This window comes from Camelina sativa, chromosome 7, assembly GCF_030686135.1.
Source record: "Camelina sativa cultivar CO46 ecotype springtype chromosome 7, ASM3068613v1".
In the NCBI taxonomy this organism is placed as follows: domain Eukaryota; kingdom Viridiplantae; phylum Streptophyta; class Magnoliopsida; order Brassicales; family Brassicaceae; genus Camelina; species Camelina sativa.
The window spans coordinates 5,754,427-5,777,709 of record NC_141886.1 but is presented as its reverse complement, the minus strand read 5'-3'; the positions used below and the strand labels follow the sequence as shown (position 1 = coordinate 5,777,709).

The 23,283-nt window shown below is 39.3% G+C and overlaps 1 non-coding gene and 1 pseudogene across 1 annotated transcript; both read right to left on the bottom strand.

Moving 5' to 3' along the window:
- Window positions 1-3,696: 3,696 nt before the first annotated feature.
- On the bottom strand, window positions 3,697-8,952 carry LOC147940910 (uncharacterized; annotated as a pseudogene).
- A 4,210-nt stretch (window positions 8,953-13,162) lies between these two features.
- LOC147940909 (small nucleolar RNA R71) lies at window positions 13,163-13,269 on the bottom strand. Its single transcript, XR_015562947.1, has one exon. It is a non-coding gene; the product is annotated as a small nucleolar RNA R71 (small nucleolar RNA).
- Window positions 13,270-23,283: the final 10,014 nt, after the last annotated feature.

The following is a 23,283-nucleotide window of genomic DNA, read 5'->3' as shown; positions in this document are numbered from 1 at the left end:
TATTGATCCAGCTTTTCTCTTGCGAATTTATTTGTCACCTCTTGACAGTTTTCCTTCGCTTTTGCTCCATGTTTCTCTTTGATCAATTTCTTGACCAATTTGTTTCACTTGCAGGTTAGTCAGCCTTGTGGCTTCATCTCTGTAACATGCAAGTCTCTCCTTCAAGCTTTCCCGCGAGCTCTCCTCACGTTCTTGAAGTCTTGTGTGTGACTCTTGTTCACGTCTTCTTCGGCGCTTTGTGCAACCGGCTTAGCTCCCTCTATCTCAGGTGAGCTTCTCTTATTCAGCTTGATCTTTCTCTTTCTAACCAGTTTGTTGCTCTCACTCTTAGATGAGCATCCTCCTTCTGGTTTTACTTTGATCTCTGCTTCTCCAACAGCTTGTGTCGTTCTATCAACTTCAGGTATGCATTCTCCCTTTCTTTACTTTGAGTCTTCTTTGATCACCAAGTTGTGCATTTCTATTCTCTAAACCATCACTTTGGTTGACTTTAGTCTGTTTGGTTCTTTTCACCATTACCTAAAGTTTTTCTCTAACCTCGGTCTGTTTGGTTTTTCCAGAATATCCAACACAACTTGAGTAATCAAAAATTTTTCCAAACTTGAAGCATACCTCTCTGTCTTCAACCACAGCGGCAGTGCCTATAGCCTTTTTTTCAGTTTTAGACTCTGCTTCCCTATGACACCGTTGCTTGATGCCTTCTTCCTTGTGCAGGACCACATGTTCTTCTCTTGGAACAAAACCCCTTTTCTATTTTCCAGCCTCACAATTATCTTGCTTGTGTAGGCTTCTTCTCTTCACCTCAGTTTTTCTCTAACATTAGTTTTGGATTCTTGAATCATCAAGCTCGGCTTTGTCCGACTTGGTTTGTTTGATTCTTTACACCTCCATTTCAGTTTTTCTCTAACCTTGGCTTCTTTTTCCTCTTCTGGTTTCAGTTGGAGAACCACATGGATCCTCAAATTCACCAAGCATCTTCAAGCTTCACCTTCACCATGTCAAAACAAGAACAGAAATCACTCCACAACTCTATACATCCGCACTATCTCCATAGCTTCCTCCAGAGACCTCCTCGCCTTCTTGGATGCTTTTGAAGGTACGGTGTAAACATGTTTGTGGTAGCTGATGGTGCTCTTGTCACCACATCCTTTTCCTTCTCTTCTTTTCCGACATAATTTTAGCTTTGCTCTTCTTTCATTTTTTTTTCTTTTAGCCTAACACTTTTCCTTGTGCTTCTTTCCTCACCCAGCAAGCTTTGCTTTGAACAACATGTTGGTCTTTCTCTCTTTGCCGTTTCTTCTTCACGGCTTTCTCTTCTTCTCCCTCACAACCTCTTACTTGACTGAAGGCTTCCTCCATTGAGCAGCTTCTGTGGCTGCCTTCATCTTTCTCTCTCTCAGATCCTGTTGGTCCTCTCTAACCAGGCTTCAGGTATGTAGACATCTCTTCATGGAGGCTCCATCTCTGCTCATCTGTCACTAATGAACAGCTCCCTTTCATGCCTTTTTCAGGTCACAGTCTCTTGACGTCTTCTATGTGACGCCGGCTCAAACCTGAACTGTGGTGGAGCTTCACCGTCACAGGTTTGCTCCTTTTTTACTCTTTCACTCAGCTCACCTCTCAGTGATGAGTGCTCCATCTCTTCTCTCTTCTCTTCAGTCTCTTATTAAACTGCCTTTTCTCCCTCTCGGCCTCAACCCCTTCTTCTTCTTGCAGGCTCCAGGCTCCAGGGATCTTCAGCTCTGATACCATGTTGGAATTCTTACTTCTAACCTCTCTTAGGTTCGATGTCTTGCTCTCTCTATCTCTCAGATTTGGTTTGTTTGTTAGAGATGAGACAAGAAGCTGTTTTACTCCAATGACTACATTGTTAAACTTGGATAATGATCTATTACAACAACACAACAGTTTTATACTTAGGTTTCATTGTTAACCTAATTACTATAGCTAACACCCTTAGCCCACTAATGTTAATGGGCCTTTACTACACTAGTGGCCCATGGCCTCTCTTCCTTCTTCTCTTCTTTCACCTTACGACACAAAAGCTTATTCTCTTCTTCTTCGATGCTTAGCGTCTTTGTTCTCTTCATCCTCTCACCTTTCTCTTTGTTTCTTTTTTGCAGGATTAAGCTATGAATCAACTTCCAACAAGTTGTCCCAACCAAAGAGAAAACGAGGTGTTTTATGAAGAAGATTGAACCTGACATCACCATCATTATTGTTATATATGTCGGGTGTGTCTTTGCATTCAATCATAGATGGCGGTGGAGACGTGCAGAGAAGAGAGAATTAAGAAAGAGGAATAAAAAAATAAAAGCATTGTGGTGGGGGAAGTTTGGAGGCTAGTCAACACCGGATCTGACATCGGTATGGCAGAGTGAAGATATTGGCGTGATCACCACCAAGCCAAGAGTCCACAGAAATCAACAGAGCTTCAATAGGAGTTGAATTCGGGAAGATATGCACGTTACTTTATGCTGGAATGCGGCGCAAATATGTGCCAAGTATGAACCAATAAACAGTATTGATGACGTCGTTTGGAGGTCTACAAATTCTCTGATCGGGATGACAATTTGTGAGGAGTTTCTTGGTACTAATAGCTAGAGATCCAACGGTGGGATTACATTTCCAATGGTTAGTTCTTGAGCTATTCGTATGTTTCAGAGACTGATTTGCATAGAGTTAATTGTGACAATTAATTTGCATTGTTTGGTTTGGAAAACGACGTTGGATTGAGCTGAAGCTCTGCTGGAGTCTTCATGAGGCATGTTTATACATTTAGGTTGATGGAGAACCAAGGTGGAAGTCTCCAACAAGTTAAGGCTAAGGTGAACGTGGTATTTGCAGATATGCAATAGCCTTTTTTCTTAGATACTCTTCGATAGTTGATAAGTATAGACTCGAGAATTGTTGTTTGATTGAACGCGTTTGTGTAAATTTGTGTGCGTGGTAAATTAGGTTGTTAGTAACATGATATATGCAGGTCATTGAGAATGAGAATGATACTTGAGGATGTTGGACCGACGGGTTCATTGCAGGTCATAAACCACTGACGAACAGTAGTAGAAGAATCAAGCTATAGACCACCATGGTTTTCTAGGAATGGGGTTTATGAACCAGTGAAAAGGGATAATGGCCAAACTTATTAAGAAAGAATTTTTTTTTAAGTAATGTAAAAAAAAAGAATTGTTTGAATGTGGTACTGTTTTAATTGAATTTTGTAAAAGAAATCCAATACTTTTTTTTAAAAGATAGTTTTATTTTTGGTGAGAAAATTGACCTCAAATTTATCATCAGTTACGAGCACCCTATACTAACAAGAAAAAAGGCATAGCAAATATATTTTAAACTAAAATGTACAGTGTGATCACCACAACCTAAATGTCTCCTCAAATTTAACCCTTACGTATCATTTTACATTTATATGAGTTACTTACTATATCATCAACACTCATAACATATAGCCCTCACATAAATCAACAACTTTAAAAACTAAAAATGAAATCTAAACGCAATATGAATGATTAAAAGGTTATCCCAAAAAACAATTTTATTATGTAAGAAATATTCTTTTTTTTTTAATTTGATGTTAAATTAAACTCAAAAGAAAAAATTGCGTTTTTAGAACTAGTGCAACAGGTAGCTTAAAACACTTTAGCCAGTAATTTACAACTATAAAAGAACTGAAACTTCAAGTCAGCCAAGATCTCTGGACGCAAACCAAACTTGAAGACCCTCCTCATAGCGTCGGTCCCCTACAACAGAAATAGCGAGGAGCTGATTCCGGACCTGTTTATTGATCCATGTTATTATGCGAGCTGCTGAATGTGTAGCCTCTCCATGCTTACGAGAATTACGCTCTCTCCAGAGAGTATAAATCGTAGTTTGGAAAAAGGTATCTAGCGATGAAACCAACCACCCTGTCCGGCCAACGATCCGCCACACACGTGACTAGAGCAGCCCAGTTCGTTGTGTACTTGTCTCGGAAAATATTTTTAGGTAAAGCCCCCCAAATCTCCGTCACATTGCTGCAGGTGAAAAAGAGGTGATCACGAGACTCTATCATGGTACCGCAGAAGGCACAAGACGAGTCTGCACTTTGATTCCATTGAAGCATCCGATCACCAGTGGACAATCTATCTCGAACGGCTAACCAGACACAGAACGAGTACTTTGGTGTGTTGTAGGCGAACCAAACACAATCGTACCAAGCTACACGGTGTGAAGCAGTACGAATTTGATTCCAAGTGTTTTTGGTGGAAAAGCTAGCCCTGAAAACATCATTGGGACCCTTCCAGAGAGCACGATCATCTCCGACAATGCGATTCTGCAAGGAGTTAGCCAAAGCCTCTTCGACGGAATTGAGAATGTCTAGACGGTGCTGTCGTTACTGTCGTCTACGCTGTGCCCAAGCCTCTGCAACTGTAGCTTGCCGAGCAACTCCCAGGTCGAAATAACGATCACCAACCACCTCCACAAGCCTACCCAAACCGGACCAATCATCAAACCAAAATGAGGTACGAGAGCCATTCCTGACCTCCATTTTGCAGAGACTTTTAGCAACGTCCCTGTATTTTAGTAACTTCCTCCACATCCAGGATCCTAGAGTAGTACTGTCCTTTATAGACCAAAACAAACCATGCAGAAGGTTCTGATCTATCCATTTCACCCACAGCGAGTTACCAGATGAGACCATGCGCCAAATCAGCTTCAAACAGCTAACATCATTCGCTTCCTTGAGAGATCGTAGACCAAGTCCCCCTTCCTGCTTCGGTTTGCAAACATCTTCCCAAGTAATTTTTGCTTTGGATGGATTCAACGTCGGACCAGACCAAAGATAAGCTGAACAAAGTTTATATATTTCTCTGATGCATTCCCTTGGGAGCCTAAAAGCGGCAAGCCAGAAATTACAAATACTCCACAGCACCAAAGAAATCAAATTAAGCCGACCTGTATATGAGAGAAAGCGAACTGTCCAGGAACCAATTTTCCTCTTAATTTGTTCAAGAAGGGGAAGGAGGTCTGCCGAGGAAAGACGTTTTGTCACCAGGGGCAAACCTAAGTAACAGACTGGGAGCTGGCCAATCTCGAAGGGAAAGTGAACAAGATCAGGAGCAGCTATTGAAGAACCAGCAAAGTAGATCGTAGATTTCTCGAGACTTATGTTGAGCCCTGACTGACTGCCAAACACCGCAAACGTTTCAACAATACCCTCAATCTAACGATGTTGACCATCCGAAAACACAAGAATATCATCAGCAAAGCTAAGATGAGTAAGTCCCATGTTTTTACACCGCGGATGATAACCAAACGTTCGCAACACAGCAGCTTTGTCCAACATCTTGGAAAGCACATCCATGCAAATAACAAAAAGGTAGGGAGAAAGAGAGCAGACCTGCCTCAACCCCCTTGTACTGTGAAAATATCCAGCGAGCTCCCCATTCACTTGGACCGAAAAAGAAGCAGTAGTGACACAAAGCATAATCCAATGAATATACTCCGGAGGAAACTCCATAGCAACAAGAACATTGCGGAGGAAAGGCCATTGGACTGAATCAAAGGTCTTAGAGATGTCGATCTTAAGAGCACAGCGACTAGACATGGAATCCTTATGGTAGTCCTTTACTAGCTCCGTAGCAAGCATGAGGTTCTCAATGAGCAAACAGTGTTTAACAAAAGCAGATTGGTTTCCAGCAATAAACTGCGGCAACACCGTACCACTTTTAGGTGATTAGCCAAGATTTTGAAAATAAATTTGTATAGAACATTGCAACAAGATATTGGCCTGTAGTCCTTCATTTCACTGGCCTCACTCTTTTTGGGAATGAGAGAAAGTATCGTTGAGTTAACCCCCTTAGGCAGAAATCCCTTCACAAAGAATGATTGTATTGCCAGAACAAACTCTGAACCTAAAATATCTCAAGTAGATTTATAGAACTCCATGGTAAACCCATCTGGCCCTGGTGCTTTGTCATTTGGCATGGCAAAGAGAACTTTTTTGATCTCCTCCGCTGAAACTGATCGAGTAAGCATCATCCTATCCCTCTCCGAACAACGAAACGACAACAAAGATTGTAGATCCTAGGAAGAAATACCCTTAAAGTCGTCTGGAACCCGCTGCAAGAACTCCCTGAAAAAACATTCAGCCTCCTCCTTAATTTCCTCCCCCTTAGATGTCACTGTACCATCACGCCGTTGTATCTCCCTGATCGAGTTCTGTGCCGCTCTTGCTGTAACAGCCCGATGGAAGGTCTTACTATTTTGACCGCCCGTTTGTAGCCAATGTAATTTCGAACGTTGCTTTAAGAACTTATCTTCTATAGCAGCCACATGATCCCACCGGTGATAGGCCTCCAATTCCTCTATCAAAGCCTGGGGAGAGGGGTTCATGAGGTTCATTTCTTGTTTTTGACAAAGTGTGGCATAAGCCTCCTTTATCCTCTTAACCAAGTTCCCTAGACGTTCCTTTGCCAGGTTGCGAATCAGCGGCTTAAGAGCCTTTAACTTCTTGGTAAACCGGAACATTGTCGAGGTGGACATGAAAGTAGCCTCTGTTTCTTTCCAGAAAATGTCAACCATCGGTTTAAACTCCACCATTCCCGCCACTGCGTTAACAAACTTGAAAGGCTTATGCAGTTTTTTATGCTCACCAACGACATTATTAAGACTTATCCTGCTCCGCAAATGATCAGAGCACCCCTGCTTCAAAGACATTATACGAAGTAGGATAAGTCTGAAGCCATACATCATTCACCAACACACGATCCAATTTCTTCAAAATAAGACCATTCTCTCTCCTATTACACTAAGTATAGAGGGGACCATGTGATGGAAGCTCAGACACCTCACAGTGGTTAATCACATGTTGGAAATCTCTCATACCGGGAGAAACCACAGGGTGATTCTCCACATTCGAGTGCTCTCTCATGTATAAAATTTCATTAAATTCACCGACCAACAACCAAGGTTTATTCCGGATAATCAGAGACATAATGATCCTGCAATTCACGCCATAAAACCTTCCTCTCCTCAACAGAATTCGAAGCGTAGACAAAAGAACAGAAGAACTCATTCTCCTGGTCTGGTAACTTAACTGAACAGGTAATAAGCTGACCACTCTTAAAGAACGGACTCAAACGGACATCCTTTCTCCACACCACCCATATACGTCCTCTCCTATTGTATTCATAGTTGGTTAACACCGACCAATCTTTAAACAGTTTACTACACACCTGCTACACCTTTCTCTCCTTAACTCTCGTTTCTAAGAGACACCCAAACTGAAAATGACAATCCTTGATCCACTTCTCTATCACAGAATGTTTAGTTGATTTATTTAGCCCGCGAACATTCCATGAGAAACCTGACATGATCAATGCTTGGAAGGATTCTTCTGACTCTGAACCCTAGGGATCCCCTTAGTCTGAGCAGAAGAGATTGAAACCGTTTGATGAGCAGTTTTTGTGTTTCTAGGTAGATACATACGTATCGCTGGGACATGCTTGGCCAGAGCCAACGGGACAGAGACACCAAGAATAACCTGATCCCCGAGTGGCAAATTTGGGCGTACCGCATGTGATGGCTGGACATAAGCAACCTCGGAGACTGCAGATTTGCCCTGAACATCCTCACCTAACTCCTCAGTATCACCTAACACCGAATATGAGTTAGATAGAAGAGAGACCTCAGCTGGATTAGAACAAGCAATTCGCCCTGCCAAATTAGTATTCTTTTTTTGAGGCGTGATCCACCCTTGATCATGCGCATTTCCTGCCAAACTCTCCTCAACTGCAGAAACTACAGCTTCGGACAAACCAATAACCTAAGCCAGAGCAGGCGGCTTTGTGTTATCCAAACCCACGGGATCTCCCTCAGGAGAAACAATAACCGGATTCTGCAATGCCACCTTTGGAACCGATTCCTTTGAGGCAATGCCTACTGTGATGCTTTCTTGATGCTCCCGTGTTGCTGTAGAAAGGCAAGAATCACTTAAACGGCCCCACTTTTTACATACACTACACCTTGGTGGAAGCCAGGGGTAGGAGTATTTGACCACCGCAGACAGCCACCTTCCTCCTCCCCCACCATAACAAACTCCCGAGGTAAATCCTTTGTTAAATCAGCTTCAACCAATATTTGGGCCTCATCAAAACTAACACACGCCTCCGTACGTGGGTGTAAACGAATGGGTGTACCAACCGCACTAGCCAGGAACTCCAACCCCTTGTCTGTGAACATGGTGGGAGGGACATCCTGCAAAGTAACCCATAATTGAATAGACTTCATAGTCGGCTGCGTTTCCTCCGCAAATTGTGACCATTTAGACACAACCATTGGCAGAGCCATGATGTTCCACATAGCTCTGTTCAAAATTCTCCGACGCATGGCCTCACTCTGAACCCGAAATTTCAACGTTGTGTCATTCACTCCAATGACATCGATCATTGTTGATTTATCCCCCAATCGCCAGATCGTGTTCACAATCATGTGGACTTTCCCGACATGAGGTGCTTTAGAGCCAAGAAATTTCCCAATCAAAAAATCCTCCTACAACGGTTTTGCACAAACAAAAACCTCCGGCGGAACCACCACTCTGCTCTGGCCATTAACTTCCTCGACCACAAACTTTTGTTTTGTAAAAACATGATTCTTAGCAATCTTAACCCACGATCTCTTAGCTGCAGGGATCGCAACAGCCGCCTGCGCAACTACGTCAGGGATAGTCGCACCCTGAGTCAAACCTGTCTCCACTAAGGAACCTGTTGGCCCTACATCCCCGACAACATCATTCACATCAGAACCCTGCTTCTCCGAATCCACCAAAACTGTATCCTCCCTAACTTTCGGCACCGAGATGGCCCCAGAAGGGCTGGAAACCGCCGCCGCCGACAGCATACGTGATGGAAAAGTCACAAAACCTAAATCGCCTTTTTTGTATCCTTGCCACGTCATCACTCTCTAAATTTCGACCCGGCAGAGTCGCAGACTCAAAATTAAGTGGAAAGACAAATGTAAGAAATATTCAAACTCTAAAGTACTGTATATCCTTGCCCACTAAAAGTTTACGTTACAAAATAATTAAACCCCACAAAAAAAAATAAAGAATCACATTTACAAGCAGTAATTGGACTTAACATATTCTCCAACAGTGTTCAGAATTCTTCAATTATACACAAAATTTGTTAAAATTAGCTCCCGTCTCCATTTCCCCACATTATCAATGATTACAGATAATTAGGAAACCTGGAAAACCCAAAAAAAAAAAATGAAAGAAAGGGTTAATGGTGAAGGCAACAGAAACGAAAAAGATAAATGCAGTAAAGGAAAAGAAATAGTGATCAAAGACAAAAGATAATTGCAAGAAATGTAAGCCCAATAATTGTGGCTTAGGACGGGTAAGTAAAATGTGGCTTTTATTATTAGAAATATTAAAATAAAAATTATTGTTCTAAAGATAATAATGGTGAAGGAAAAAAAAAATTCTAAGCCACAATTTTTCTATCAGTTTCTCATAAAAAATATATTTACCAAACTCACATAATCAAGCTCTCGAACGAATTCTGTCTCTATAGATATAATAGCCAAAAAAAAGTAAAAAAAAAAATATGAAACGAGTAGACAACACAGACACGGTGAATAATCATGAGCAAAATAGGTTATCAATTGTTCACTATTCTTAAACCCTAGAAGTAGTTTCCTTTATTCTTAATTATCTTCCATTAGTATTATTGTTATTAGATTTAGAGTATCAAACATGCGTAGAAATTTCAAATCTAATATAGTCATGGGCTTCTCAAACAAAAAAAACCCACTTTACATACACATTTATCTTATCAATTTAAATACATAAGACTAGACAGAAAAAAAAATGTGGCCTAACAAATTTTTAATTTTTGGTGGCTTAGGACAAATGCTCTCTCCTCTTGCCTGTAAGCACGGCACTGCGTAAGCCCTATAATGTTTATGTTAATATGGTAAAGGCTGTGTTATACTAAAATCTTATATAACATGAGAATATTTTTCTCAACTTTTGTTAAGGAGATTCAAATTTGACTACTATATTTCTGATACATCTATTTTTTTTGTTTGGACCCAATTAACTATAGTTTAAACCTAATTAACTACAGATCCATAAAACCAAAAAAAAAAACATCTACATTTCCTTACTCCCTTCTTTAATCAGAAACATATACAGCCCTCAAAAATCTAAAACCACCTTATATCAGTCTGTGGTTGGTTTCATTTCGGAACTATACAATAAATTTAAAGGTTTAAATTTTTGGATTTAATTTCAGTATTTAAATCTTATATAATTTTCACGAGTATAAACGAAATCAAATTTAGTTATGTATATGAGCCCCTTCAAACAGGACTTATTGCTATTGATTCCATGATCCCTATAGGATGTGGCCAGCAAGAATTAATTATTGGTGATAGACAGAACCGTAAATTTCAGTAGCCACATATACATTTCTCAATCAACAAGGTCAAAATGTCATATGTGTTTATGTAGCTATTGGTCAAAAAGCTTATTCTGTGGCTCAGGTAGTGACCAATTTACTTGAACGAGGATGATATGTCAATATTTTGTCTCTCCCTAGCATATATTTATCATCCATTCAGCTAGGATAACTCATTGTTTTGCATCATTTTCTAGTCCTTTTTATACACTTTGCATGTATAGGTAGTTCTTGCATCATCCTTGCATATATTGTGTATTTCGAAGTACTTCAGGTATCTAGGAGACGTCGGGAACGCATCAATCGACCTATCCGCTGCACAACACTCCCAGAACCGTCTTTCAAGCCAATCTCACAACCCCGTTCGAGCCCCTCTCTCGAGCTAGTCTCATCCGCTCGATCGAGCACCCCGTTCGAGCCGTTCTACTCGCGTGGGATTTAGCTTTTGACGTCTGCATCAAAGTTGTAGGGAATTGAGCCATCTTTCCAAAACCGTTTATTTCAAGCCAATCGGAGGCGTGGTTCAAGAGGTAGCATCGATTTAGTGGATGCGTATACATCCAGCTCGAGCAAAAACCATTCTAGATCGAGCCATCACCACCCCGTTCGAGCCGTTCCACTCGAGTGGGATTTAGCTTTCGACGACTTCATCAATGTCGTAGGGAACTGAGTCATATTTCCAACGCCGTTTATTTCAAGCCAATCGGAGGTGTGGTTCAAGATTTATCATCGTTTTAGTGGATGCACATACACCCAGCTCGAGCCAAAACCACTCTGGATCGAGCCAACACCACTCTGGTTCGAGCCAACATCCCTCCACTCCACCCAGTCAACCTCGCTCGAGCCAGGCTCACCACGAATCACTCGACCTCACTTGAGCCATCTGGGTCGAGCCACTGGACGCACACCGACTCGTTCGCACATGTCAGGAAGACGTTCCGTCTTACACGCTTCAGGAGATTCCCAAACCGACTTTTCACCTTGTTGTTTTAAGTTTTAAGGATTTACATGTTTTTACTATAAATACATTTTTTTAAGTCTTGGCTGAAGACATCTTTTATCTCGTTTTTTTTTCTTTTCCTTAAGGTTTTACCTAGCCAGCAAAAACTTTCTCAGACTTGTAATGCAACATCTTTGAGTTTATTGAGTTTTTGCATTTGATTTCTTCTGCAAAGTTGTTCATCTCATTTTTATCTATCTTACTATGCTTGATTCAATGTTTTCCGAATTCGTATATTTGATGATGATTTTCGGATCTGAGTAGTGTGATTGTTCTTGAGGATGTGATAGATTAGGTGGAGGATTTTAGGGTGTTTAAGCTTTGATTTGTATGATTCCCTTCTAGACTAGAGTTAAAGATACTAGTTTCTCTCTGATCAACTAGAACTAGGTCTTAGACATTTCCATACCGAAAAGGTGTTCGATGAAATGTCTGACCAACTAGTGCCAGAGACTTACATTCCTAACCTAAGAGATTAATTGTCTAGGATGTTTGTTGACGTGAATGAACTTGTTTTTCATGCCATGCTTGATCATGTTTCTTTAGCGAGAGCTAGGTTTGGAAGTGATTGAGTTTGAGTAGCTTCTGTCAAGAGATTGGATTAGCTAAGCCGTGATGTTCATTGTTTAGGGATGGTTTGATTGTGGCATGTTAAACACTCTGTAGACTAGGATACTCCACCGACATCAATTACTCCCATCCTTAGGACGTCTATCTTTCTGATTTTTATTACATTCCTGAGACTATTTCGCTTCTTGTTGTTTAGTTTTTGCTTAGACTCGTTTTCTGTTTTCATTCATTTTCGCTTCTTGTCTTACATTCTCGTTTCTAGTCCTGTAGCTCATTTTCGTTTTGCATTATGATCATCCTAGGATTTTTAGATAAAAACACTCTCTTTGGATTGGCTTGACTTGTGATTTCTTTATTGCATCTCAATTGTTATCAACATCCCAACTGGATTGACACTTTAAGTATTACAACTGCATAAGGTTAATTGAACCTGATAGGATAGACACACAAAAATCTTAGTATCAATTTGGCGCCGTTGCCATTTGGGATTCGTTTTGCTACAATTAAGATTTCAAGTTTTGCAAGATTAAGTTTTGTTACAATTATCATTCTGAATACTGACTTGTTTTGATTGTCTGCTTGTTTTTTTTGCATCTTAGGAACCTGTTGATTGCAACCTTGCATGCACACCAGATCAAGAGGAACTCAGAAGCTCCTTCCTGCCATTGACGACATAAATCGGTTACAAAGACAACGACCAGCTCGTCTGCTCACCGATCATCCTGCACCAGTCACTATGGAACACCCTAACGGACCTGATCTGAGACCGCGACACATTGGTGCTGGAGATGCACCGAACACTCATACTCAATGCGCTGGAATTTTCCCTCCCGCTGTGCAGAACAACAACTTCGAGATCAAAAGTGGTGTGATCTCCATGATCCAAGGGAACAAGTTTCACGGGTTGCCTATGGAGGATCCACTCGATCACCTGGACGAGTTCGACCATCTTGGCAGTCTCACCAAGATCAATGGAGTAAGTGAGGATGGTTACAAGTTGCGACTCTTCCCATTCTCCCTAGGAGACAAAGCTCATCAATGGGAGAAAAACATTCCCAAGGGATCCATCACCACTTGGGACGACTGCAAGAAAGCCTTCTTGGCCAAGTTCTTCTCCAACTCCAGAACAACACGTCTCAGGAATGAAATCTCCAGCTTCACTCAGAAAAACTCAGAATCATTCTGCGAAGCCTGGGAGCGTTTCAAGGGTTACCTTAGCCAGTGTCCACACCATGGTTTCAGCAACGAGTCACTGCTGAGAACTCTATACCGTGGTGTACTTCCAAAAATCTGCATGCTGCTTGACACTGCCTCTAACGGTAACTTCCTGAACAAAGACGTTGATGAAGGATGGCAACTGGTTGAGAATCTCGCCCAGTCTTATGGCAATTACCATGACGACTATGACCGCACAGCTAGAGGCGACGCTGGTTCTGAGGAGAAGTACAAGAAGGACCACAAGAATGTTAACGACAAGCTTGATCGCCTCCTGCTCAGCCAGCAGAAGAGCATCCACTTCGTATCTGAGGATGACCATTTCCAAGTTCAAGATGGGGAGGGTGATCAATCTGAAGAGATGAGCTATGTCCATAATCAAGGTGGATACAACAACGGTTACAACCCCTATAAGACAAACCCCAATTTGTCTTACAGGAGCACCAACGTTGTAAATCCCCAGAATCAAGAGTACCCTCTTTAGCAGCAACAACAAGGTCAACAGAAACCTTTTGTGCCTTACAATCACGGATTCGTGCCTAAACAGCAATTCCAACAAGGTTACCAGGCTCCCTCAGGACCACCGCCAGGATTCCGCCCTCAACCAGTTCAGCCTACTCCAGCTCCTGATCAAGAAATGGAGCAAATTATGCAACAACTTCTTCAGGTTCAAGCTAGCGGTTCTCTGGAAACTGCCAAGAAGCTTGCTGAACTCAGTCTGCGCATAAAGTGTTCATACAATGATCTGAATGTCAAGTTTGAAGCTCTTAACTCCAAGATAAAGTATATGGAAGGTAAGAGTGCTTCTACTTCTTCCCCAACACCTGGCCAACTACATGGAAAAGCAGTTCAAAATCCAAAGGACTATGCTACTATCCATGCCATCACCACCCAAGCTGTAGATGTACGGCTCACTGAGGACAATGAGAGTTTAGATGGGGAAGATTTTCTTCAAGATGAAGTTCAGATAAAGGATCCTGTCGAGGTGCTCAAGGATCCAATTGAGTCAGTCAAGCAATCTGATCGTCAAGCTACTAAAGAGCCCGCTTCTCCCAAGGATAAACCTGTGAGATTCATTCCTCCACCATACAAGCCACCTCTACCATTTCCAGTGAGGTTTAAGAAGCAGCTTACTGAGAAGTATAAAGCTTTGTTCGAAAAACAAGTCAAAGAGATTGAACTTAGGATGCCTTTGCTTGATGCATTTGCACTTGTGCCTCAATATCAAAAGTTTTAAACTGATTTGGTAACAGAAAGGACCAAGGAGAAGGAGGAGATAACTAAAGGAACTCAAGCTAAGGCTCTGGAAGATGAGAGGGTAGTAAATGTCATAGGTGGGGCTATGCATAAATGCAAGGCTGTTATTCAGAAGATGATTATCCCAAAGAAGCTAGACGACCCTGGTTCTTTCACCTTGCCTTGTTATCTAGGTCCATTGAACTTCAAAAAGTGCCTATGTGACCTTGGTGCTTCAGTCAGCCTCATGCCACTCTATGTAGCTCAGAGGCTAGGATTCTACAAATAGAAGTCATGCAACCTCCACTTAATATTGGCTGATAGGACTACTAGATTGCCTCATGGTCTACTAGATAACCTGCCCATCAAAATTGGAGAAGCTGAGATTCCTACTGACTTTGTGGTGCTGGGAATGGATGAAGAGCCTAAAGATCCACTAATCCTGGGAAGACCTTTCTTAGCTACAGTTGGAGCAGTCATTGATGTCAAGAAGGGGATGATTGATCTCAATCTGGGTAAAAAGTTCAAGATGAAGTTTGATATCAAGGATTCTAAGAAGAAACCAACTATTGATGGACAGACCTTCGTGATTGAAGAGAAAGATCAAAAAGATGGGTTTTACATCTTTGAGGGTGTGAATGAGGCAGAAAAAGAGGTTTTGGTAACCAAAGAGAAAACTAAAAGTGTCACTCGACCACTTTCCGACTCGAGTGCAGTCGTTACCCTCCCTAAGCGTCGAGACCTACTTCCTAATCACCAACCGCAAGAGACAAGTCCTCCCGCGCTTGACAGTTAGTCTGAACTCCAAACAACCAAGATTCTAAGGGATACAGTGACGGAGTTAACAGCCATGTTGAAGGAGATGAGAGGGCAAATCATGCAGCTTCAGGGAAAAGTTAAAATTTCTTCTCCAAGAAAATTAAGGCAGAGGTTGGGGATAATGAAGAAGAGAAGATCTTTTCTTATTGAACCTGGGCAGAATGTTAAAGAGTATATGGCTAGACAAGACATTCTAGAGGGGTCTAGAAAACCTCTCTATGACCCTCCCAAAGCATAAGGAGTATGCAAAGTCAAGCTAGGGACTTTAAACAAGCCCACTTGGGAGGAAGTCCCAAAAGTATCATTGTAAATATTTTTTAGGATCCTTGTGTTTTTGATTTTTGTTTTTAGTTTTCTGCTGTTCAGGAATCTACAGAAGGGAGTATGAGCAATACAAAAGGAAAAGTGAAAGTAGCAGTCAAAAGACCCAGTCGACCAGGAAGCTCAACATGCGCGGAACTCGACTCGACCGCCACCGGCACATCACGCTCACGACTCAACCTTCCTGACTGCCTCACTCGAGCCGCCGTCTCCAATCCCGTTTCGACATCGCTTGACCGACTTACATCTGTCTTCAGTTCAACTACGTCGATCGAGCCAATCTCCGCCGCCACGCTCGACCACGTCCACTCGATCTGATCACCAACTCTCGCTCGAGATTCCACTCTCGACTTGATCTCCCACTCGCTCAACGCCCATCGAGCCACATATGTGCTTTTCAATCGAGCCACTCTCGTCGCTCCCGCCGAACTCACCCGCTCGAGCCGACCAGTCCGGAGATCAGTGTCTCACTCGAACAAACTTCTCGACCAACCAGCTGAGGTCACTCCTACGGATCCGGAACAAGGTGAAGGACAAAGTCAATATAACGCTCCTCCTTGGGCGAGCACCAACTCCTTCTTCTACTACTGAGGTACTCCTACCTTCCCTTGTATATACCATTTCATTCCTGCATTGTTTCTATTGTGATTCTTAAATCCTCCTGCAAATTTTTCTTGGGAGAGGGTTTGAGATGATGTAACTGATGTAACTGTGTAATTTTGAGATGATGTAACTGATGAAAAACTTGCAGCATAGAAAAATTTAAACTTGGGAGAGGGTTTGAGATGATGTAACTGATGTTGTGTTTTGTGATTCTTATTTCAATTTTTTGCATCATATCATGTTTGAGTTTGCATCCATCTATTTGCATAGAAAAACCCAAAAAAAAATCGAAAACTTTCACAAAAACAGAGTGTTCATGTAGTTTACACTTGCATATTAGGATTGAGTCTAGTGTTATTCATACAGAGTTTTTGCATTTAGCATAGTGGTTAATGATGATTGTAACCTTGGTAGCATGCTGAATTCAATAGGATAGGATCAAGGCCCTTGTTATTAGTTCTTTGATGCTTGTTGATTAAACTTGAAATGTAAAACTGAACCAATTTTTGAATTCTCGAAATTGCATTATAGTCTTGATTGAAGCATGTTTTGAATTGACGTCATTCCCTATCTATCTGAACCTAATCCTGACTTGCAATTATCTTGTTATGCATTGAAGTTGAACTCATGGATACCATATACATACTTGGATTGTCTTTCACATTTTTACCACCCTTGTCAATCCAAGTAGCTGATTCCCATTTTTGGAACAGTTCCCCACACCCTTAACCAACCGTTCTTTCAAGCCAATTGTATTCTTGAGTGTCAGGCCTTTTTCGAGTTGAGCTTGTTAGATAGTGTTAGGTTCTAACCGACAAGACTTGGATCCTGTGTAGTTCTAGTTCGCGTTATCCGGACTAGTAGGACTAGGTGAGAACTCGATTTTGGGTATTGGGTATGGATTTGTGCAGAAAAGTAAAGGGTAGAAAGTCTTAAGGAGGGGGATGTGTTTTCAAAGTTTACAAGTCTAGTAAAAGATTTGGGTTGAGCAAAGTGAAAAGAGTAATTGGTTCTGGGCATGAAATAAAAGATTAGACAAAGAATAGAAAGTAAAAATGCTTAAGATGTCTAGAGTCCTTAGAAGAAAAGAAAAGGAACCATATTGATAATAAAGATTTTCCAATCCGCTAGAATGAAAAGAAATGAACTCCTCCTAAGACTAAGTGTAAGAGTTTGAGATGATGTTGCTGACGAAGGGTAGAGATAGGACCAACTTCTGGGTTAGAATGTTAGGGCTGAGTTTTCTTATGGACCTTTGGGTAGACAGGGCACTGCTTTTGTATGTATCAGTTGGTTTCAACCTTTAGCCTTCTTTTAAGCTCAACTCCTTTTCGTGAGAGAACCTTATTTTGTATTGATAAAACCACTTCGTCCTTGACCTTTCAACCTCGCCAAATGAGTTCGATGACATTGTTTAGCTTGATTCACGGTTCTCTGTTAATGAATGTTAAAGGAAATGATTGATAGAATTGCATGTGTAGATTAAAGATCAGAATCGTTTCAACAAAGTTTTTAAATAAAGTCCCTTCACCATGCATCATGGAACTAAGACCCCATCTTCACACCTCTCTTCCATACTTTGTTCTTGATCGTTTGTTTGAGGGCAAGCAAAGACTAAGTTTGGGGGGAGTTGATATGTCTATATTTTGTCTCTCCCTAGCATATATTTATCATGTATTTAGCTAGGATAAGTCATTGTTTTGCGTCATTTTCTAGTCTTTTATATACACTTTGCATGTCTAGGTAGTTCTTGCATCATCCTTGCATACATTGTGCATTTCGGAGTATTTCAGGTATCTAGGAGACGTCGGGAACGCATCACTGGACCCATCCGCTGCACAACACTCCCGAAACCGTCTCTTGAGCCAATATCACAACCCCGATCGAGCCCCTCTCTCGAGCCAGTCTCATCCGCTCGATCGAGCCACCCCATTCGAGCCGTTCCACTCGATTGGGATTTAGCTTTTGACGACTTCATCAAAGTTGTAGGAAATTGAGTCATAATTCCAACGCTGTTTATTTCAAACCAATCAGTGGTGTGGTTCAAGAGGTATCATCAAGTTAGTGGATGCGTATACACCCAACTCCAGCCAAAACCATTCTCGATCAAGCCAACACCACCCCGTTCGAGCCGTTCCACTCGAGTGGGATTTAGCTTTCGACGTCTTCATCAAAGTTGTAGGGAACTGAGTCATCTTTCCAACACCGTTTATTTCAAGCCAATCGGAGCTGTGGTTCAAGAGTTATCATTGTTTTAGTGGATGCATATACACCCAGCTCGAGCCAACACCACTCTGGTTCGAGCCAACACCCATCCACTCCACCCAGTCGACCTCGCTTGAGCCAGCCTCATCACACATCACTCGACCTCACTCGAGCCATCTGGGTCGAGCCACTAGACGCACATCGACTCGTTCGCACATGTCAGGAAAACGTTCCGTCGTACACGCTTCAGGAGATTCCCAAACCGACTCTTCACCTTGTCGTTTTAAGTTTTAGGGAGTTACATGTTTTTACTATAAATACATTTTGTTAAGTCTTGGCTGAAAACATCTTTTATCTCGTTTTTTTGTTCTTTTTCTTAAGGTTTTACCTAGCCACCGAAAACGTTCTCAGACTTGTAATCCGACATCTTTGAGTTTATTGAGTTTTTGCATTTGATTTCTTCTGCAAAGTTGTTCATCTCATTTTTATCTATCTTACTATGCTTGATTCAATGTTTTCCGAATTCGTATCTTTGATGATGATTTTCGGATCTGAGTAGTGTGATTGTTCTTGAGGATGGGATAGATTAGGTGGAGGATTTTAGGATATAGGGTGTTTAAGGTTTGATTTGTATGATTCCCTTCTGGACTAGAGTTAGAAATACTAGTTTCTCTCTGATCAATTGGAACTAGGTCTTAAACATTTCCACACCCAAAAGGTGTTCGATGAAATGTCTGACAACCTAGTGTCAGAGACTTACATTCCTAGCCTAAGAGATTAGTTGTCTAGGATGTTTGTTGACGTGAATGAACTTGTTTTTCATGTCATGCTTGATCATGTTTCTTTAGCGAGAGCTAGGTTTGGAAGTGGTTGAGTTTGAGTAGCTTCTGTCAAGAGATTGGATTAGCTAAGAGATGATGCTAAAGGGATGGTTTGCTTGTGGCATGTTAAACACTCTGTAGATTAGGATACTCCACCGACATCAATTACTCTCATCCTTAGGACTTCTATCTTTCTGATTTTTACTACATTCCTGAGACTGTTTCGCTTCTTGTTGTTTAGTTCTTGCTTAGACTCGTTTTCTGTTTTCATTCATTTTCGCTTCTTGTCTTACATTCTCGTTTCTAGTCTTGTAGCTCATTTTCATTTTGCATTATGATCATCCTAGGATTTTTAGATAAAAACACTCTCTTTGGATTGGCTTGACTTGTGATTTCTTGATTGGACCTCAGTTGTTATCAACATCCCAACTGGATTGACACCTTAAGTATTACAACTGCATAAGGTTAATTGAACCTACTAGGATAGACACACAATAATCTTAGTATTAGAGGGGCAATGGAATTGTAGTAGCTGAAACGGCCGATTCCCCAACTACGTTAGAATACCTTGCGCCTTATACAGGAGCAGCCTTGGCTGAATATTTTATGTACTATGAGCAACACACTTTTATAATTTATGAGGATCTTTGAAAACAAGCACAAGCTTATCGACAAATGTCTCTTCTATTACGAAGGGTTTTCTCAACTTTTGCTAAGGAGATGACAATTGGCTTACTATATTTCTGACACCTGTTTTTTATTTTTTTGGACCCAATTAACTATAGTTTAGACCTAATTAACTACATACCTATAAAACCAAAAAAAAAAACCATCTACATTTCCTTCCTCCCTTCTTTAATCTGAAACATATGCAGCCCCCAAGAATCTAAAGCCACCTTATACCAGTCTGTGTTTGGTTTCATCTCGGAACTATACCATCAATTTATAGGTTTGATTTTTTTGGGTTTAATTTCTATGTTTGAATCTTATATAATTTTCACGGGTACAAACGAAATCAAATTTAAGTAAGATGGTGGGTAGGTATTTTTTAATTAAATTAGTTTAAATTCAGTCGGTGGTTGGTTTCATCTCGGAACTATAGCATAAATTTATAGGTTTGAATTTTTAGGTTAAATTTTTGTGTTTGAATATTATATAATTTTCAAGGGTACAAACGAAATCAAATTTAAGTAAAATGGTGGGTATATATTATTTAAGTAAATTAGTTTAATTTTTTTAAAATTGTTTATATAAAACTAAAAGTTTGAGCTTACTTTCTGTAATTTTGTAAGATTGTGAGATGGTTTTGATCTAATTCTAAAATTATTTTGTTTGATTCACACTTACTATATCAAACGTCATGGTATTTTTGAATTACATAAAATTTATATGTTTTCATATTAGAAATTTCAGAAAAAAAAATATGAACATAATCAGTTATGTTTTGATTTGAAATAATACCATCATTTTATGCATTGCCTTATACCCACTATTTTCCTCAATTTTCATTTTTGTTTATATTACTTCTCATTTTTATTTTATTATTTTAAACACTTGCGAATTTATGATCATTAACATTTGATTTCAATCCCTTCTCCTTCTTAAAGGCTCAAACATTCTATACCCACTATTTTCCTCAATTTTCATTTTTGTTTATATTACTTCTCATTTTTAACTTACTATTTTAAACACTTGCGAATTTATGATCATTAATATTTGATTTCAATCCCTTCTCCTTCTTAAAGGCTAAAACATTCTATAAAGTTTAGTTTTCTAAAAACAACCTATTACCACACAAACAAATCCTTTTTCAGACTATTGTGAAAACTAAAACATTTACTTTCTATTCTATCCTCGGTTCAATCTCCAATGAACAACAAAATACCGGTAACAATAGTATCGTTGTTCGGATCATCTGTTTTTGGGAAGTTCCTAACTTTAGAAGAAATATATATTATCTTACTAAGTCTTGAATATTTTTTCCAAAATTGTAAATTATGTTTACTATTGTTCATCTTTTGATGATTTATGCAATCATTTTAAAATATTTATATAAGAAAACAAATAATTTCATGTGTACTTGATTTTATGAAAATTTTAATATAATGATGTTGGGCGTCAGATTCTTAGAGTAAGAATTGAAAGAAACCTTACTTTATTATATCATCTAATAATAAAATAAAGTTTTCTTTTGCAAAGCTCCAAAAGATTGTCATTTAATGCTCTCTTCTTTTTCATTTTGTTTCTTTTAATGTTTATTGTAACAAATTTATTCAATTGAATTTACATAATAAAATTTTTGCTTAACAAATAATTTGATGATTAAATAATTTAAGGATATAAGATTATAATATATATATATTTGGGTCGTATAGGATAATGTCGAGTAATAATTGGCTGTTTTATCTCCACACTTTAATATAAATAATTCACATGATCTTGATATTACATTATTTTATTTCATTTTCAAACCAATTAAATTAAACTAAAATATATTTTAATATATAATATCTAAATAACTAAATGAGAATTGAATGTTTGGTCAATATTCCAGTTTTCTCCCAGCTGTTTTAAAGTTTTGACCAATACAATATTTATAAAATATATTAATAAAGACTATACCAGACAATTTAATAGTTTTTTTTATTTGTGTGAGAAAACCTTAAACGACAAGTAAAAAACCGGAAAAAGTATAAATTACATTTGGCATTTACCTAATTGATTTAAAGATTAGTGCATTTATTATCTAATTAAATAATAAATTTTCCATATGCTCTTAAGTACAATTTCTCTTATAAATAGAAAGATACACATTTTACTAATTCTTATATCTCAAATCTTACATAGTATTTTTATTTAATTAATATTGTCTTAACTAACAATCTTCAAAATTTCAAAAAATATTTAAAAACAATATAAATTAAATTCGTGCTATGCACACGCACGGAGTAACTACTAATATGTTAATATGTTCATGTTAATATGGTCAGCCAAATAAAAACTAAGAACCCCGTACCAAATAATCCCGAACGTGATTACACAAAAAAAAAAAAAAAAAAAAACCAAACGTGATCAGTATCATTCAAACAATCAAATTATGCTTGTCGAAATGGACCTCAAGTAAAAAAAAAAGTCACATACTCATAGAAACAAACACACTTCAATCCGTCAGCAATAACTCATAACACATAGCAAAGTACCCAACTTAAAATCTACCAACATCAACAAAAGAAAAATTTGGGTTTTGGAGAGGAAAAATAAATCACAGAACAATAAAACGAAAAACCTAAAGTGTGTAAAGATATAGAGTCAATTGACTATCTCGGGTTAAACCCAAGGATAGCATGCACCGAAAATGGTTTCTATAGGGTCTATGTTTACGTACAAAAGTTTACAATAACCATTTCAAAAACTTCTCTCAGATTATAATGCAACAATTTTACCGAACTTTTTAAAAAACCCCAAAAAAAAAAAAAAACGAGAAACCACAATACAAAAAAAAGAACAAGAAAACAACCAAAATTAAATAACAAATAAATTTAAAAAATACCTACCAAAATATATACATAGATAAGAAAACTCCTGGGCTACAACCCCTAGTAATTGTTATAGTTTAGGAAGGTAAATACACCTCTTTGAGTATATAATCATGTAGTCATCTCTATCAATATTATCATCGAAAGTTCTTCATGTTGTTTTCAGACTAGTCCACACAAACTCAGTCCCAACAATTTTATCCACCTCAATGACAAATGACGTTCACGTTAATGCGCGTCCATCGACCATCCAAATTTTTTTTTTCTACACCATTTATCTTCCTTATCTTTACATTTACTATTATTCATCCTATCACATCACTCCTTTAAAATCTTCATGAGTTTGTTTTGCCTTATACTTTTCAGGATTTTTCAGCATTTTACGATACAGTTTTTATCTTTGCTTATTCCATTCACAAACAAAAGTAGACGAGTTGACGTAAAATGTTTGTATTCTCCGGTCTCCTATTGTATATATAGACTTCTCAATCAATTTA